The sequence below is a fragment of the Dendrobates tinctorius genome, unplaced genomic scaffold, assembly GCF_039654945.1.
Source record: "Dendrobates tinctorius isolate UK_male_01 unplaced genomic scaffold, ASM3965494v1 ptg000186l, whole genome shotgun sequence".
NCBI classification, from domain to species: Eukaryota; Metazoa; Chordata; class Amphibia; order Anura; family Dendrobatidae; genus Dendrobates; species Dendrobates tinctorius.
Window position 1 is genome coordinate 516,755 of NW_027361853.1, and position 20,577 is coordinate 537,331.

The 20,577-nt window shown below is 43.9% G+C and overlaps 1 protein-coding gene and 1 long non-coding RNA gene across 2 annotated transcripts in view; both read left to right on the top strand.

Moving 5' to 3' along the window:
• Positions 1-20,577, top strand: part of SCG5 (secretogranin V) — a 72,146-nt gene that overhangs the window by 23,798 nt on the left and 27,771 nt on the right. The window lies entirely within an intron of this gene.
• Positions 16,762-20,117, top strand: LOC141055524 (uncharacterized). Its single transcript, XR_012221482.1, has 2 exons — positions 16,762-19,747; positions 19,938-20,117. It is a non-coding gene; the product is annotated as an uncharacterized lncRNA (long non-coding RNA).

The following is a 20,577-nucleotide window of genomic DNA, read 5'->3' on the forward strand; positions in this document are numbered from 1 at the left end:
AAATAAGTACTCGAAAGGGAGAGTCACAAGGGACCGAGTGACCAATCGTGGAGGAGGACAATGGCGCCTGCGCTCTGAGAAGGAGTGAGAACTTCCACCCTCGCTGCCCCAACCGGAAGTGACGCCGATGGAGGGACGGCTGGCGCCTGGCCGTTACCCGGCAACGGCGCACGCCAGAAAGAGCAGCTGGACAGGAAGGAAAAAAATTCCACCCACGAGCGCCTCACAGTCACGTGAGCCTGATGTATCCAACCACGAGAGAGTAAGTGACGTCTACACATGGAGAAATGTAAAATTAACCCCACCGCCCCAGCCGCCTAACAGGGAGTCACGCAGCAGGCGAGACGGTTGAAAAAACAAACCGTCACCGAACAGCTGCAACCGCACGATGGCGGCAAGGGAGGGAGGAACAAGATCAGTCGACCATAGCACATATTGAAAAAAAAAAAAAAAAAATATATATATATATAACCATATATATATATATAACCTTGTATCAATCTATAAGAACAAAGAGATATTATACATGAAAAAGAGACACCTGTAATACAAAAAAGAGACAATCCTTTATCAAGTTATATACATTAATTATCCTCATAACTGGGATGAGAAGGGGAAAGAGCAGTGTCCTGTTCACATGGCTACTCATATAGAAAAGATAAATATTTATATCTATATCAACACCTAAGGGCCAATATATCCAGTCACAAACAGATACCTAAGGTATAAATTATTTAACATAGTAAACAGTCAAAAAGAGAATTCCTCTCTCTCCTTCTCTCCAGTATGCTGTCTTCTTGATTTTATCTTGATAAGAAGACAAAGGATAGAAGAGACATCAGAAACCAGGCAGTCTCATGAAATCCAAAAGCATGAAGTAATATGGCAGGTCTCAAATCACAATATGTGTAGTAACCAAGGGAGTAACTACGGGCACAAAAGAAAAGAAATTAAAAACATATAAAAGCAAAAAATTGATTAAAAACAATGTATACAAAAAATATATATACACTCAATGGGGTCGAGAGGACCAGAAAACACAAAGGATCAGTAAGTAAATAAATAATACTGACAAGGGCATCACAAGAATGACGCAATATGTGCGTCGGGGCTCTCCTGCACAGCGGTGGGTTGAAAGCTGCAATGATGGGTATGTTTTATATACTGTGAACATCCAGGGCTTAGTACCTTAACCAATGGATTTTGTGCCCTTCACTCCACTTTATTATTCATGTTGACCGCATCTACATGGAATGTCACATTTTTAATGTGGATTCTGGAGGGTGTTCATTTGTCCTCAGTGTCTTTCTGTCTGCCCTTGATGTGTTAATTTATACACACCCTCGTTTGGCTTGACACCTGCTTTTGTGCAGGGTGCTTTTTGTATCCGGTGACGATGATTATGCTATCTCATTTTATCTATTCTAAGCCTGTTTGTCTTGTCTCCACCATGCTTTTTCAATAAATTATATTGTTACATTGTAGCTTTGGACTCTGTTTCTCCCCTTTTTTCATGTCCTTTTGAGTCCTCCCTACGTCTCCATTTACATTTGGGGCCTTCTTTTGTGCACTTGCACAGCATCTATTGAAAATGTATTTTGAGGGTTTTTTCTTCTTGTTTGTCCAAGCGAGTATGTGAAGCCTGCGAGTCCGAACGTGCTCAGGAGCCCTCCCCTGCAACAGAGCCCCAGAATGGGCATTATCATTGTCGCAATCTATGGCGTCACAAGAGCAATTGAGTCCCTTCGGGCCCCAGATAGGGGCAGGGACAGTGGCTCACCTGTCTTAGCGGGGTTCTCTACCTCACAGGAGCCTCCGGCCTGCAGGGGCCGCTCTCACTCCAGGAAGACCCAGAGGAAACAAACCCACACGGCATCTCCCGGTCCATCCAGTGCCTCGGCATCCGTGAGCTCTACTTCTCGCTCCCCGTCACCAGCAGTTGATAGCGAGCAAGGCTCGGACTACGACTCGGACGTGCCCCTTGACGTAGATATGCCGGGTGGTCAGGAAACGGTCGACAGTCTCATAGAGGCCGTCAAACACACTCTGGGGATTGAGGATGATTCCACTCTGGCTTTGGGCCATAAGGTATCATTTAAGCGAGACAAGCGTCCCCATAGAGTATTTTGCACTCACCCTGAATTTGAGAACATAGTGCAACGACACAAAGAATGGCCGGACAGGCGGTTCTCAGGCCAGAAGGCACTCGAGCCGAAGTATCCTTTTGCCGCGGATTTCTGTAAAAAGTGGACAGAATCGCCAGCGGTGGATCCACCTGTGTCACGCTTGGCTACAAAAACTCTACTATGCGTACCTAATGGTTCTTCTATTAAGGATCCCACTGATCATCTCATAGAGAACTTGGCTCGCTCAGTGTTTGAGGCATCAGGATCAGCACTCACTCCCTCGTTCGCAGCAACGTGGCTAGGCAAGGCCATAGTCTTTTGGTCAGAATCATTGAATAGAGCCTTGCAAGACATAGACCTACCAGCTGGAGTATCAGAAATCACAAATCAGATAGCCATGGCGGGGGACTACTTGATCAATGAATCTTTAGATGCGGCCAACTGCGCGGCACTTGCGGCCGCAAATGCAATCTCCATTAGGAGAGCGCTATGGTTAAGGACATGGTGGGCCCATTCAGCCTAAAAAAAGTCCTTGACAGCGCTACCATACCAGTGTGGCCGTCTGTTCGGAGAGAAGTTAGATCACCTTATCTCCGACTCCACAGGAGGCAAGAGCGGTTTTCTTCCTCAACAAAAGGTCAAACCGCCATTTCGTCACCAGTTTCAGACGCGTTTTCGGGCCTTTCGCAACCCTGGGTGGACTATGGCGGCTAATTTCGCCACGTCAGGGCGCCCTAACCAGAATAGGGGCCGACAGGTCTCATATAGAGCCAACCCGTTGGGGAGGATGCGTACTAGCCAGTCCAGATCAAGGGGATCCAGGTCCCAAAGATCTTCAGCCAAATGACTCTGGGCATTTGTCAGGCGGCACCAGCAAGGTAGGCGGCCGCCTACTCCGGTTTCACCACACCTGGCTCAATGTTGCACACAACACATGGGTGAGAGAGCTGGAGTCCACAGGGTACAAGACAGAATTTGCCAGGTACTCCCCAAAATGATTTTTGTCTTTCCCGTCTTCCCAAAGTGGATACCTGGGCAGAGGCTCTATCTATCTACATATCCCCAGTTTCCCTCCACATCAAAGGTTTCTACGCTTCGCCATCAACGGTCTACATTTTCAGTTTGCAGCACTGCCCTTCGGGCTAGCCACTGCCCCCAGAGTGTTCACAAAGGTCATGGTAGTCCCCATCACCATCCTGCACTCCCAGGGCATAATCGTATTCCCCCTACTTAGATGATCTCTTGGTCAAGGGCCCTTCTAGGCGGGCATGCGAGGAAAGTGTCAGCATCACGCTAGATACTCTTGCCCGCTTAGGGGGGTTGGTCAATGTAAAGAAGTCATCCCTTGTTCCAGCTCTGTTCCTTTTTAGGGATGATCTTCGACACTTGCCGAGGGGTGGTAATTCTCCCTCAAGACAAGGCCCTAGCCCTCCGGCAGGGAGTGCGGGTACTGCACCAACCAGTCCCTCACACCATCCGTTTCTGCATGAGGATTCTAGGAAAAATGGTGACAGCATGGAAGCGATCCCATTCGCCCAGTTCCATCTTCGCCCCCTGCAGCACGCCCTCTTGTCATCCTGGGACAAGAACCCGTTCACACTCGATCATCGGTGCCGGTTGTCCTCTCGGGTCAGACAGTAAGTAGAGTGGTGGACAATCAGTTCCTACCTTCTTAAGGGGAAACCCTTTCCCTCAGATCAGTGGCTGGTGGTCACAACCGACGCAAGCCTCCTCGGCTGGGGAGCGGTTTTTCGCCACCACACAACCTAGGGACGGTGGTCACTGCAGGAGGCACGCCTCCCGATCAACTTGGAGATACGGGCGATCCGGCTGACTCTGCAACGGTTTCATCACCTTCTAGCAGGCCACCCCGTCCGGATTCAGTCGGACAGCGCCACAGCGGTGGCTTACATAAATCACCAAGGGGGCACCCGCAGCAGGACAACCATGCGCAAGGTAGGGCACGTGCTTCGCTGGGCCGAGAGGAACCGCACGGTGATATTGGCGGTCCACATCCCGGGGGTAGAGAACTGGGAGGCAGACTTCCTCAGCCGGCAGGGGCTTGCGTCCGGGGAATGGTCACTACACCCAGAGGTCTTTCAGCAGATTTGCCAACGGTGGGGAACACCGGATGTGGATCTGATGGCCTCCAGGGTGAATGCCAAGGTGTCCACATTTGTCGCTCGGTCCAGGGACCCACAGGCAATCGCCGTGGATGCGCTGGTTCTGCCATAGAATCAGTTTCGCCTCCCATACCTATTTCCCCCGCTGCCACTACTTCCGAGGGTCATCAAGAAGATCAAGGCAGAAGGGGTGCCTGTGATTCTGCTGGCCCCAGACTGGCCTCGTCTGGCGTGGTATGCAGATCTAGTGCAGCTGCTCGTCGGCATGCCATGGCGACTGCCAGAGTGCCCAGATCTACTTTCCTGCAGCAGCATCTGCATGCTATAGAAGCTGTCAGCGCTGCAATCCGTGCACACTGACCTGAGAGACTTCCTGATCATGTACTGCGCAAGACAGGAAGTTTCTTAGCTCTGGTAACCCAGATGTTGTCATGGCAACATCAGGTTACTATGGCAGCGATCAGGACCCCGTGTCACGCCGCGGGGTCTCCGATCCAAAGGCAGAGGGGCTGTCAGTCCTCTGCCTGCTACTGGAATGCTGTGAATGTTCGGGGGCTAAAGTGTCAGGAGTGGTCTGTGACTGCTCCTGGCACTTAGTGCCAGGTGTCAGCTGTGAGAATCAGCTGACACCTGGGTCACACATCACCCGTGTCTGCAGCCGAATGCTATGACGTACTTTACTGTCCATGGTCAAATTGTGCCAGGTCACATGGATGGTATAGTACGTCAAATGGCAGAAAGGGGTTAAACTGGTGGGGTGGATATATGTCTGATGGGTATGCAACATGTCAGCTGTATTGGGGATTAATTGGACAATTGTGGTACTCCATAAGGCTAAGTTCACATGGCCAATCATCTGTTTGAAATGAATCCAGCAGTGTTCAGTTACTGTACTTAAAAGTATGCTGGGCAGACAACTTTTTTTTTTTTTGTCTCTCTAAAAAGAATTGATTGCAACAGGATCAGCCCTCAGCTGTCAGCTTCAACCAGGTTGGTTGTGAAGAATAGAGGGGTCCCCACGCTGTTTTTTAAATTATTTAAATAAATAATTTAAAAAAACGGCGTGGGATCCCCCTATTTTTGACAACCAACCTGACTAAAGCCGACAGCTGAGGGCTGATATGCTCAGGTTGATAAGGGGCCATTGATCTTGGCCCCCCCAGCCTAAAAACAGCAGCGCCCAGCTGCTCAGAAAAGGTGCATCTATTAGATGCACCTAATCTGGAGCTTTGCCCAGTTCTTCCCACTTGCTCTGTAGCAGTGGCAAGTGGGGTAATAAGGGGTTAATGACACCTTTCTATTATAAGGTGACATTAAGCCCAGATTAGTAATGGAGAGGTATCAATAAGACACCTATCCATTACTAATCCTACAGTAAATACATTATTTTAATGAAAGAATACAACAGACACATTTTTATTATCTTTATTACACTCGTAATTCCTTTGCGAAGCCCTCGATCTTCTGAAAAAAAGGTGACCATAATAAAGCAACTATATACATTACCTGTCCGGTGCTCAGTCACGTCCCACGGCGTAAAACCATCTCAGGAGTTAATACGTTTACAGCCGGAGCACTGCTAACACAACCGCTCCCAACTATAAATGACTGGGGAATGAATGGGAGCACTCGGCGCATGCTCAGTAACTAGCGGTGATGTCACCGTTCATCACTGAGTCTGCGCTCTGCTCCATTCATTCCCCAGTCATTTACAGTCTGGAGCGGCTGTGTTAGCAGCGCTCCGGCTGTAAACATATTAACCCCTGAGATGGATTTACATTTTTACCACAAAAACGTTGTTTTAGCCTCAATGGCTAACAGGAAAAAAATGGACCTGTTTATTGTAAAATTTTTTCCTGAGTGCGCCAATAACCCTGATCATATTGACACCACAGGTGTGTCACAGAATTTTATACCATTAAACAGTGATGAAAAAATAGTTACATTTTTACCACAAAAATTGTATTTTACCCAAAGTTTTTACATTTTCACAAGGAGAAATGGGTTAAAAATGCACCAAAATTTGTCCCACAATTTCTGCTGAATATAGAAATACCCCATATGTGGCTATACAGTACTGCTTAGCCATATGGCAAGACTCGGGAGGGATTGAGTACTATTTGCCTCTTGGAGCCAAGATTATCCTAGAATAGTTTGGTTTGGACTCCATATACAGAGACCTTAAGTGTTAAAAGAGAAGAATTCCCCCCTCAAGTCAGCCCATTTTGGAAATTATACCCCTTTGGGAATTTATCTACCGGTATAGTGACAATTTTGACTCCATAGGTGTTTTCAAGAAACAAGCTGTAAGTGTCATGGTCAACGTGTGTCTGGACGCAGATGTTACCGCAAGGCGAACCCATAACACACGTGACCCTGGATACAGCGCCTCCACCTGGCGAATTTAGGTATTACACGTTAATATAAATTCTGGAAACCCCGCCTCCAGTACGGTGAATTAAAATAATAAGGGGGAACCTGGGAAACATTAACAATGGTGGGCCCTGCGATAGGGAATGGGGACGTGGAGACCTCCTAAGCTCCCCTGAGCCAGTGTCCCTGCACTCCTTACGTTCCCTATACAGGCTCCGCACCTGTCGCCGCACGCAAACCTTAAACCCTTGCTCGCCCTGACCCTAAACCCTCACTAGGGAATTGGTCGGTGCGGAGACTAATCCCACCACTGCACTAACAACACACATGAGGAAAGAAGACAATACAGGGGAAACACCACTTAGCTTTAGGCTCTGTGCTTATGCTCCTGCAACAGAGCCCACCACCTGCGTGCGTCTTCTCCTCCACCCGGATCCATCACCATCCTGGATCCTACACCATAGTGCAGCCTTGGAGCAGAGTCCATCTCCAGTTGCAGCAGTCCAATAACAAAGTCCCAAGGATGAGTCAGCCTCTGCCAAAATTCTAAGCATGCCTGAGTCCAGCTCTCGGCCACCAAGTCGAGCATGCCGAGTGCAACTCTCTCCACAGTCGCCACTCCACAAAGCCATGCACGCACTTCCCGCCGACACCACAAACTGCGACTCCTCCACGCCATGCCAGCAATTCCCACAGACACCATTAGCTGCCACTCATCTCCTCTGGCTGACTGCGCAGGACTCCTCTTCAGCTCCATGATCACCCAGGTTTCACAAACTCAGAATTAATCAATCAATATCACCAGCAGTGACCGCACACCCCGAGACTCAGCTATAGAGCCCCACACCTGATTCATAATTACGTGCACATTAAACCTAAAGTGCGATACCAATAACCACCACCGGGGACAGTCAAGTCACTTGGCACTTGCCAAACTAAAAAAAGTTCACCCTGTGCAATTTAAAACTGTCAGATCAAATTCAGATCATGACAGTAAGGAAGTGTAAGGAGGTGACTGAGGCCGTCACATGCCTCCCCCTCTTTGGACACTGTTCACATGTACTGCGTGCGGTTCCAGAGTATTTATAAATGTTAATGTGTTTATGTATTGTCATGTGTAAGCACTTGATATGTGTTATGTGTAAGATTATGTATAGCAAAGAATAGTAGTGAAGCTAGATTAGTGGGGCACACTAGAGGTAGGGAATAAGAGTCTTAGTGTAGATATAGTTAGCATATTGGTTTTCCAGACTGGGAGGAGTTAGAGTAATGTAGTGTAGAGCAATACGGTATAGTGCAGGGAATTCCTGGTTAGTATTCAGAGCCCAGGCAGGATTGCAGGGCTAGAAGTGCAGATACAACAGTGAGTAAGGACAGTCCGACAGCCGTGGGGATAGAGTTGCTTTGGTAAGACGGGGCCCCAGGCTAAGTGGCGTGCAGATGGTCACCAGCTTAAACGTAACCAACCCGAATAGGATCTGGGGTTTACGACCGAGGCAGGTGACGTTGAGATGGCAAGCCTGGTACCTTTTTCTTTTGAAGCCGAACAAGGGATTAGTAGGAAGCTGGTGGGCCTAAAGACATGGAAGGGACAGGGATTTCCAGGAATAGCAGTGATTGTTGGAACAGGACAGGGATTGTCCAGGAAGAGCAGTGATTGCTGGAACGGAACAGGGATTGTCCAGAAAGAGCAGTGATTGCTGGAACGGGACAGGCATTGTCCAGGAAGAGCAGGGACTGCTAGGAAGACAGGAAAGCCCAAGAAATGTCACTCTGTATGCACTGTGCCGCCTCTGTAATGGAAACCCTTCTGATGAGTAAAGTTGAACTGTTAAGAAAAGACATTGTATCTGGAGTTGTTTGTGAGACTCATGGATCTGAAGCCGGTGTGACAGAAGTAGAGGGGACTCCGACAGTAAATGTGAGTGTTCTATTGCGCACACTGCACATACAGCAGAAGGGACATTGTTTCATCTGTGGGGTGCCTGGGTGTGGGAACACTACAGCCCCTTGCCATGACTACCACCCTGTCCTTTATGAATGGCCTTTTATGACTATTTTGGGCATATATATATTGATGAACCTACAATATTGAATCAAAAAAAGTTTTTTTATTAACTTTTTATCGATTTAACACCATTTCATACAGAAGAAATAAGATAAAATGAAAGTTTCATGAACAAATATTTTAATGTAATATTTTTTACATACAATATTTATTTTAATAATAAAATATTTATAATTTTCTTAATGGTGGAATTCTAACATATAAACTAATTTCAACACTACTCCAGAGACACATATGATCAGTCCCCAGAGAATGTCTTTGTTTAAATCGGTAGCACATGCAGCTGGGAAGCCAAATCAGGGTCATGATTTCATCTCCAGGAAGGTTCTTTCCCCTTTTTCCTCCATAATATATGTGTACAAATATATATTTTTATTTTTTCCTTGTTCTTCTTTGTAAATGGCTTTGAAAAGGAAAGAATTATTTAGTAAGTTGATAAATTATCTTCAATGTATATCAATCGGATAACAACTAATTATGTATCAGTCATGTGTCAATGTTTCATGAACTCTGACACCACTCATCAGGTGGTTCTTTGGCGCCGTTTGTTTGAATTTTGAACATATTTAAACAATATAAACAGCACTGTCCTTATATGTTTTTGTGGTATCTCCTGAAGAAGTCATATAGACTTTGAAACGCGTTAAATAAATCACCATTACTCTTTTAACCACGTCTGGATTTGAGTTGTTTGGCAGCACCGATATTATCCGCAAATGTCCCCTATACCACGTCTTACAAAGCAGTAGTGGATGTTGCTGAGTAAATTGCAAAATGCCATTGCAGTGACCAGTACGCTGTAGGAACCAGTACCGTATATACTCGAGTATAAGTCGATCCGAGTATAAGTCGACCCACCTAAATTTGCCTCAAAAACCTGGGAAAACTTATTGACTCGAGTATAAGACTAGGGTGGGAATTGCCGAAGATACTGGTAAATTTAATGCTGCACAACATACAGTATGCCCCCATTCACTGCTGCGCAGTGAATGCTGGCCCAAATAATGCTGCACAACATACAGTATGCCCTCAAAATGCTGCACAGTGAATGCTGGCCCAAATAATGCTGCACAACATACAGTATGCCCCCAAAATGCTGCACAGTGAATGCTGGCCCAAATAATGCTGCACAACATACAGTATGCCCCCAAAATGCTGCACAGTGAATGGTGGCCCAAATAACGCGGCACAACATATGCCCCCATAAATGCTGCACAGTGAATGGTGGCCCAAATACCGTAATGCTGCCCCCAAAGTGATAGGATTACTGGTAATCCTATCATGTTGCTGCCGCTGCCCCTGCTGGAATTTAAAAAAAAAAAAAAAACACTATATACTCACCTACGTTGATGACAGCTGCTCCTGAGCGTCGCCGGCTCTTCAGTGACTCAGGCAGAGGGCGCGTGCTTTCCACGTCATCGCGCCCCCTGCACATCACTGCCGGGGGACAGGAGAGAGCGGCGCGCAGAGATTTTGAACGCTGCCGCGGCCCTATTATCACCTGCTGCCGCCGCCAGGATGCTGCAGGGGACCGCAGACGAACACCGGGGACCGCGGAGACGACTGGGACCGCGGAGATGACGGGGACCAGGTAAGTTGGCACCGTGACCCGAATATAAGTCGAGGGGGGTCTTTTTCAGCCCCAAAAGGGGGCTGAAAAACTCGACTTATACTCGAGTATATGCGGTACGTTGCAGTCACCAGTACATTATGCCCAGCTTGTCCTTATGGAGACATGCACCCGTATTAGGCGGGCTCTCATCACTACAGAAATGCCAAATAAGTGGGCGCTAAATGTGGTTTAGGCACACTGGGGCTCAGATGGGAGAGGGCATTTGGATTTGGGAGCGCAGACTTCGATGGATTTCTTTTGGGATGCAAGGAAGCATAGCGCTTTTCCAGAGCCTTTGTGCTACCAGTAACATGGAAGCCCCCCTATATTTCCATTGACAAGCAATGGACCTGAGTGGGAAATTTCTATTTTTGTGGATTGAGTTGAATCTTTTATTGGGAACATTTTACATAACGTTTGGGATCACATTTATTCGGCGCTCTACGCTGACCACTTAGTTTGTGGTTTCCATCTAAATCTCCGAGTGATGTGACTCAGGTGAAACCCCTGAAGGATCCATTTACTATAATGAGGTCGCAAAGTTACTCTGTCTGGCCTCTGTTCAGCAATATCCTTCTTTTCAAAAGTGCACCAAACTGTGGCAGACCACGCTTTTATGCACATCTAAAAAGACGGACACCCCCGGATCACAGGTGCTATGGCGTTCACAGTGTCTCCATCTACCTCATTATAGGGAATCTTCCAGTGGGGGTTTCGTCTGAATCACATATTTAAGAGATTTACACAGAAACCCTGGTGTATGTGCTCAGCGCAGAGCGCAGGTTAAATGTGCGCTGAGCCTTACTGCGATCTTCAGGAGGCAGAATGAAAAAATCAACAGCAGGTGAAGAATTTTACATTGCTCCTCATGCGGTATAAGTGATTAGACAATTTATTCTGTGGGTCGGTACGATTACAGCGATACCAGATTTATATTGGGTTTTTATGTTTGGCTGCTGTCACCCACTAAAAAACTTTTTTTCACTGAAAATTTTTGCATTGCATATTTTCAGAGCCATAATTTTTCCATATTTCTGCTGACAGAATCTAGTGGTTCTTGTTTTTTGCAGACAAGTTGACTTCTTTATTGGTACCATTTTCAGTCACATATTGGTTTTTGATCCGACTTTTGGGAAGCAGAATTAACAAAAATCAGCAATTCTTGAATTGTTTTTTTTTTGGGGGGGGTGGTGAGTGGGGTGGTTTATGCCGTTCCACATGTGGCAAAATTGACAAGGCAGCTTTATTATTCAGGTCAGTATAATTACAGCGATACCATATTTATATCTTTTTTATGTTTTGGTGCTTTTACATAGTAAAAACGATTTTATACAAAAAAATAATTATTTTTGCATTGCTTCATTCTGAGAGCTGTAATTTTTTTATTATTCCGCTTATAGAGCTGTATGGCAGATTGTTTTTTGCAAGACAAGATGAAGTTTTCAGTGATACCATTTTAATTTATATTTGTCTTCTTGATTGCAATTTATTCTACTTTTTGCTCGGCAATATGATGAAGAAGCCTTTTTTTTACGATATTCACTGAAGGGGTTAATTATTGGGAGAGTTTTGTAGGCACGTCGTCACGTACGTGGCGATACCAGATGTGTACTTTTTTTCTTACATAATAGAAATTTATCAGTACATTTTATTTGTTTTTCTTTATTATTTTCTGTTTTTTTGCTAATAATAATAACAATAATAATTTTATTTCTATAGCGCCAACATATTCTGCAGCACTTTACATTATAGAGGGGACTTCTACAGACAAAAGACATTACAGCACAGCATAGCATGGCAATAAACACATAGCTCAAAACAGATACCAAGAGGAATGAGGGCCCTGCTCGCAAGCTTACAATCTAGAAGATATATGTATGTGTGTGTGTGTGTGTGTATATCTCTATATATATATACACACACACACACACACACACACACACACACACACACAATGGCTTATGACTATCAGCAGTGATTCACTGGCAGAAGCCCCTTTGGGCAAACCGAAAACGTGAAAATGAGAAACACTGGGATGTGAGCAAACCAAGAAGGGAAAACAAAAACCATTAAAACCATCAGCATTTGGACAGGGAGGATGTTGGCAGCGGATTATTCAGGATACTCACCAAGCATGTGACAACAGAGGAACAATCAGGAACAATATATGATGAGCTTAATAGATCAGGAATAAATCATTTGCGTGTCTCTATCTGTGCAGAATCTACAGCATGCTGCTTCTCTCATACACAGACACCGGAAACAAACAGAAAATACAGTCACATGCTCTCCCTGTGTGAGCCTCTGGGAGTTTTTTTTGTTCTTACTTTATAAACAGCATACAAATCAAGCAGCTAAAACTCATAGACAGGAATGGAGTTGTTGCACAAAACATATTCCAACAGAAGAAAAGGCAATAACTCAGCAGACAGGAACTGGCCACCATAATGAATCCCTAAACTGAGGCATGAAATGTGGATACAATTTAAAGAAAGAAAAAGAACAAATCTAAGTTTTGCAAAAGGTTTTTTTTCTTTTTTTCAATCAGCAGGATCCAACTTGGAAAAGTTGACTATCTGTACTTAGGCCTAAACTTGTTTAACTCCTTAACGACAGCTGATACGCCTTTTAATGGCAGCAGTTAAGGGTACTTAAACCAGACCCCAGAGAACATGATTCGCGCCTTTTTTACCGATCCCAGAGTTGCAATCGTCATTAATGGCACACATCAGAGGAGAGAGAAATAGGGTTCCTGATCCCCTCGGTACCTCCCGTGTCCATGGTCCCTCCTGCTTCCTCCCCCACGGCCGCCAGCATCGTCTTCAGGTAAGAAAATGGCAGGCGCATGCGCAGTGCGCCCGCCGAGATCTGCAGGCCGGCACCCAGCAACAATAGGAGATTTTTCATATTGATTCATTTTAATCACTATGAAACTCTATCACAGTGATCAAAATAAAAAAAATAGTAAATCAAACCCCCCTTTATCACCCCCTTAATTAAGGAAAAATAATCAAATAAAAAAATAATTTATTTCCTCTTTTCTATTAGGGTTAGAGTTGGGCTAAAGTGAGTTGGGCTAAAGTGAGTTGGGCTAAAGTTAGGGTTGGGGCTAAAGTTAGGGTTGAGCTAAGGTTAGGGTTGGGGCTAAAGTTAGGGTTAGGGCTAAAGTTAGGGTAAGGGTTGGGGCTAGAGTTGGGGTTAGGGTTTAGATTACGGTTATGGTTGGGGTTAGGGTTGGGATTAGGTTTAGGGGTGTGTTAGGTTTGTGGTTAGGGTTATGGTTAGGTTTGGGATTAGGGTTAGGGGTGTGTTGGGGTTAGGGTTGTGGTTAGGGTTATGGTTAGAGTCGGGATTAGGCTTAGGTGTGTGTTGAGGTTAGGGTTGGAGTTAGAATTGAGGGGTTTCCACTGTTTAGGCACATTAGGGGCTCTCCAAATGCGACATAGCGTTCAAGCTCCATTCCAGCCAATTCTGCATTGAAAAAGTCAAACGGTGCTCCTTCCCTTCCGAGCTCTGACGTGCACCCAAACAGTAGTCCACCCCCATATATAGGGTATTGGTGTACTCAGGACAAACTGTACAACAACTTTTGGGGTCCAATTTCTCCACTTACCTTTGTGAAAATAAAAAACTGGGTGCTAAAAAATGATTTTTGTGGGAAAAAAATGATTTTTTTATTTTCACGGCTCTGCATTATAAACTTTAGTGAATCACTTGTTGGTTCAAAGTTCTCACCACACATCTAGATAAGATCCTTGGGGGGTCTAGTTTCCAAAATGGGGTCACTTGTGGATGGCTTCTACTGTATAGGCACATCAGGGGCCCTGCAAACGCAACATGATGCCCGCAGACCATTCCATCAAAGTCTGCATTCCAAAACGGTGCTCCTTCCCTTCCGATCTCTGCCATGAGCCCAAACAGTGGTCCCCCCCACATATGGGGTATCAGCGAACTCAGGACAAAATGCAAAACTACTTTTGCAGTCCAATTTCAACGGATACCCTTGGTAAAATAAAAAATAGCGGGCTAAAAGTTAATTTTTGTTGAAAAATATGATTTTTTATTTTCACGGCTCTACATTATAAACTTTAGTGAAACAATTGGGGGTTCAAAGTGCTCACCACACATCCAGATAACCACTGTTTAGGCATAACAGGGGCTCTCTAAATGTGACATGGCGTCCGATCTGATTTCCGGCCAATTCTGCATTGAAAAAGTCAAATCGCTCTCCTTCCCTGCCGAGCTCTGCCGTGCGCCAAAAAAATGGTTTACCCCCACATACGTATTGGCGTATTCAGAACAAATTGCACAATAACTTTTCATGTTTAATTTCTCCTGTCACACTTTGGAAAATAAAAATTTTGGGGTGAAAAGATCATTTTTGTGGAAAAAAATATATATTTTTTTTACTTCTGTGAAGCACTTGTGTGGTGAGCACTTTGAACCCCCATCTAGATAAGTTCCTTGGGGGGTCTAGTTTCTAAAATGGTTTCACTTGTGGGGAGTTTCCATTGTTTAGGCGCATTAGGGGCTCTCCAAACACGATATGGCGTCAATCTCAATTTCAGCCAATTCTGCATTGAAAAAGTCAAGTGATGCTCTTTCTCTTCAGAGCTCTGCCATGCGCCCAAACAGTGGTTTACCCCCACATATGGGGTATTGGCATATTCAAGCGAAATTGTACAACAAATTTTGTGGTTCATTTTCTCTTTTTACATTTGTGAAAATAAAAAAAACTGGTTCTGTAAAATATTTGTGAAAAAAATTAAATGTTCATTTATTCCATCCACATTGCTTCAGTTCCTGTGAAGCACATAAAAGGCTGATAAACTTCTTGAATGTAGTTTTGAGCACCTTGAGGAGTGCTGTTTTTAGAAAGGTGTCACTTTTGGGTATTTTCTGACATGTACAACCCTCAAAGTGACTTCAAATGTGATGTGGTCCCTAAAAAAAATGGTTTTGTAAATTTTGTTGTAAAAATGAGAAATCGTTGGTCAACTTTTAACCCTTATAACTTCCTAACAATAAAAAATTTGTTTCCAAAATTGTGGGAAATGTTATTTATTAACTATTTTGTGTGACATATCTCTCTGATTTAGGAGCATAAAAAATAAAATTTTGAAAATTGTGAAATTTTAAATTTTTTTGCCATATTTCCATTTCTAAGAAATTTTACCACTAACATGAAGCACTATGTGTCACGAAAAAAACATTCTCAGAATCAGCGGGTTCCGTTAAAGCGTTCCAGAGTTATAACCTCATAAAGTGACAATGGTCAGAATTGTAAAAATTGGGCTGGTCATTAAGTAGTAGATTGGCTCTGTCACTACGGGTTAAATCATGATTGCACCTGTTTTATGGTTGACTGATGTAGTCAATGGTTGCATCTGAGACCCAACAATGTGGTATCCTGAGACCCAACAATGTGGTATCCTGACCCCCACCACCACAAATATCTCAAAGTGTATCTATCATAGTGTAGCTTACAAAATCTTAAAGGGGTCTAATTGATGAATTTGACAGACTCTACAACCAGCTGCTCAGTAGGTGTGCTAGGAGTTGCAGTTGAACGTTGATTCTTACAATATTCCTTGGTACAAATGTACTGTAGAATTTGCCATGCTTTTCGTATAGATGTGCCACAGTTAATCACCATTATCTGTAGTAGTGAATTTCTGCAATGACCTTTCATTATTTGCAGACAGTAGGACTAAGCATTGACATTGCAATGGTTTCTTAGCTACAGCATGGAGACCCAGCTCATCTAAGCCTCCTGTCTTCTTCTATTTCCAAGTGCTTTAGAGAGATGTGTTTTCTCAGTGGAAGGAATGCTGTCACTTGGTTAAACTTTAACTAGATATGTGTTAGCACCCTGGAGCCTGCTAAGTACCTCTGTTTTCTTTATGGGCAGCTCATGGTGCCACAGGGTCTGTGATGTGAGCATGAGGAGGATCCATGTATCAGAAATGACACATTGTAAAACAAACTGCTTACAATTGGCGCACAGCATATTGATCAGCAAGCATCGCTCATACAAGGAGACCGTTGCTTTTCTATTTCTGGAGTTCTAACGCTTCATCCCGAGTTCCTAGAAACTTATATAGCCAAAATAAGCCGCCATTGAGGCTCCTTTTACTGCCAGGTGCTGCCTCTTGCTTGTATTCATGATTTATATAATTTGCTGCTACCCTGTACGCTAATGCTGCCACCCAATATTCAGCATTTTGAAATATATAAATTTTTATTACTATTTATTTTATTTATTTTTTTGCATTAATGACTGCAATTGACTTATATTAGCAATGTTGCAGTGTCCAGTTATTTGAGATGGTTTTGATCATATGCATACACAACTATTATGTTTTAAAAGGGTGGACCAAAACTAACATTTATTTTAATCCTAAATGTCTAATTTAATAATTTAATCTCTTTTGTAATATACTTTAAATATTTCCAGTGGTTCCTTCCCTTCTCTGCTCTATATATCTGCTTTATTTTTTTTCCCTATTTCCTGAGTGATGACACTTCGTTTGAGAATACAGTGCATGCTGGCATTTTCAACCAAGATATCATCAAGGGGCAGAGGCTGCTATCACTGCCACAACGTCTGCCCCATCCTGAAACAAAGTGCCATCAGTGACCTTCGTTTCAAGAGTTGGGCTAGTCCTGTTTCTACTGAGCATGCATCGTTTGTCAATTCAAATGTATGCTCAGTAGGATCTTGTCACAGTGCAATATTCTTCTTAATGCACAGTGACAGTGCGCTCCCTCGCTGACTCTGATGAGAAACGATGAGTCGGAAAAAGAGCACATTGTCCGTGCACAGGGGTGAACCTAGCCTCTCTGCTGCCTGAGGCGAACAGCAAAATGATGCCCCACCGCACACAAAGTAAATTTTTATACTGTATCTATATTGTAAAACTGAGTACATAGTGGACATTTTGATTTAGATAAAAAGAAAAAAAAAGGTGTCCAAACACAAGGATGTCAGCACCATCACACGCACATACAAGAACAACACCGAAGTTTCCAGAACAAGGGTCATTAATGGCAATGGTAATGGCAATGGTAGGCCTGGCACAGGGCCGGACTGGGACAAAAATGCATCCCTGCCACACAAATCTCGCGAGCCCACAAACTATAACACTCATCAGCCCCGATCAGTGAATTTTTGCTATACTTTGTCGTCCCCTCATCACTCTCTTAAAGGAGTTATTTGAAGAGCCACATGTGAATGGCACCACAGTGCATATGATTGACCACAGTTCCATTTACATGGTGCTCTTCAAAGCTACATTTCCCAGGATCATGGGAATCCCAGCGGTCAGATCCACAACAAGCAGAAAGTCATCTCCTATCCCCACATAATTCTCCATACAGTATTATGGGCCCCATATATTACTGCATACAGTAGTATGGGCCCCATATATTACTTCATACAGTATAATGGGCCACATATATTACTGCATACAGTATTATGGGCCCCATGTAATGCTCAGTACAGTATAATGGGCCCCATATATTACTTCATACAGTATATTAGGCCCAATGTATTACTTCATACAGCATAATGGACCCCATATATTACCTCATACAGCATAATGGACCCCATATATTACCTCATACAGCATAATGGGCCCCTTATATTACCTCATAGAGTATAATGGGCACCATATATTACTTCATACAGCATAATGGGCCCCATATAATTCTTCTCCCCAAACCCCGCTGCTCTGGTCTCCTCAGGGTATTCTGATCCTGCTTGGCACAGGGACATCATTAACTTTACGTATATAATTGTCCACTTGGACTGATAGTAATAGTGATTTGTTTGTACCCTGTTGTCTGGGGCTGGCCCACTTTATGGGGGTGCTCATGGCATATGATTATACACCAGTAAAAAGTGTCAGAGGCTCAATGTGACCAGTGCCACCTAGTTTCCTACCCCTCTTATTCTACTGGTATTGTGGGCACACTGACTGGTACTGAGGAAAAGAAAGAAAGAACAGAGAGAGAAAAAAAGAAAACAGAGAGAAAGAAAGAGGAGAAGAAAAGAAAGAGGGGAAAGAAAGAAAGAACAGGGAGAAAGAAAGAAACAGAGAGATAGAAAGAGGGGACAGAAAAAAGAACAGAGAGAGAAAAAAGAAAGAGGGGAAAGAAAGAAAGAACAGAAAGAAAGAGGGGAAAGAAAGAAACAACAGAGAGAGAAAGAAAAAAGGGGAAAGAAAGAACAGAGATAGAAAAAGAAACAGAGAGAGAAAGAAAAAAGAACAGGGAGGAAGAAAGAGGGGACAGAAAAAAGAACAGAGAGAGAGAAAAATAGAAAAAGGGGAGAGAAAGAACAGAGAGAGAGAAAAAGAGAAAGAAAGAAGAGAGAGAGAATGAATAGAAAGAAATAAAGAAAGAAGGAAAGAAAGAACAGAGAGAAAGAAAGGAAGAACAGAGAGAGAAAGAATAGAGAAAAAAAGAAAGATTAGAGAGAGAAAGAGGGGAAAGTGTTGTGAATTCTCTTTCAGGGCTCCCTCTGGGAGTTACTGGAGGTGGTGGAGCTGGCCAGATTGACAGAGGTCTGCCACCTGATGATGATGGTGGTGACGATTGGAGATCTGGGGTTACTGATTGGAGTATTTAAGTCAGCAGACTTCCTTCAATCCCTGCTGGTGATTTATTTCCTGTGCATTCTGAGGCCTGATGTCTCCTGCTCTGATCCTGCATTGTTGAGCTAAGTGATTCATTTGCTAATCCTTTGCATCTGATCTGGTTTTGTCTCTCTGCTTGTTGTGCGGGTTCAGCTTGCTCCTGCTGGGGGCTGTGCTGGACCACCGCTCCATATGTTACTGCTTGTGTCAGTTTGTTCAGTCCCCTGTTATATTGGTCTCTTTTGCTTTGCTTCCAGTTAATACCAGAGTGCTGGTATAGTGGGGGCGAAGTCGTGTGACTTCAGTGTTTTTTTTGTACATCAGATGCGTTGGATTTTTCAGGTTTTTTTGCGTGATTGCAGCCAGTGTCTTTCCTTTCCTATCCTGTCTAGTCAGTTTGGGCCCCATCATTTGCTCAGTCTATTTTTCTGCCTGCGTTTGTGTTTCATCTTGTCTCACTGACAATATATGTTTGGGGGCTATCTATTCCTTTAGGGTCTGCTCCGGGGCAGTTTAGATTTCACCTTTCTTGCTTTAGGCTTAGTTAGCTCTCCGGCTGTGCCGAGGCATCTAGGGAATCGTAGGTACGCTACACGGCTACTGCTAGTTGTGTGGATAGGATCAGGGGTCTGCAATCTGCTTAGTTACCAACCTCTCTGGTTTTCTGGTGGCTTAGCCTGTTCTTGCGATCCTCCTCGGTGACCCATTCATAACAGGAAAGAAAGAGAAAGAAAGAACAGAGCGAAAGAAAGAACAGAGAGAAAGAAAAAGTAAGAGGGGAAAGAAAGAACAGAGAGGAAAGAAAGGCAGGAAAGAAATAACAGAGAAAGAACGAAGAAAGAAAAAAGAATATATAGAGAGAAAGAAAGAGTGTACAGAAAAAAGAACAGAAAGAGAAAAAAGAAAGAGGAGAGAGAAAGAAAGAACATAGAGGGAGAGAGAAAGAGGGGAAAGAAATAAAAAACAGAGAGAGAGAAAGAAAGAGGGGAAAGAAAGAACAGAGAGAGAAAGAAATTGGGGAAAGAAAGAAATAACAGAGAAAGAAAGAAGAAGGAAAAAGACCATAGAGAGAGAAAGAGTGGACAGAAAAAAAGAACAGAGCGAGAAAAAAGGAAAGAGGAGAGAGAAAGAAAGAACAGAGAGAAAGAAAGAGGGGAAAGAAACAACAGAGAGAGAGAAAGAAATATGGGAAAGAAAGAACAGGATGGGAAAGAAAGAACAGAGAGAGAGAAAGAACAGAGAGAAAAAGAACAGAGAGAGAAAGAGAGGAAAGAAAGAAAAAGAGGAGAAAGAAAGAGAGCAGAGAGAGAAAGGAAGACCAGAGAGAGAGAAAGAAAGAACAGAGAGAAAGAAAAAACAGAGAAAAAGAAAGTTTAGAGAGAGAAAGAAAGAAAGAACAGAGCAAAAGAAAGAACAGAGCAAAAGAAAGAACAGAGAGAGAGAAAGGAAGAGGGGAAAGAGAGAACAGAGATAAAAAAAGAAGAGAGAGAGAAAGAGAGGAAAGAAACAACAGAGAGAGAGAAAGAAAAAAAGAAAGGTTAGAGAGAGAAAGAAACAGAGACAAAAAAAGAAAAATTCTATAAAGATGCTATAGCAGCCCGGCTCCCACTGTAGTGCTCACCTGAGCCTCCCGATG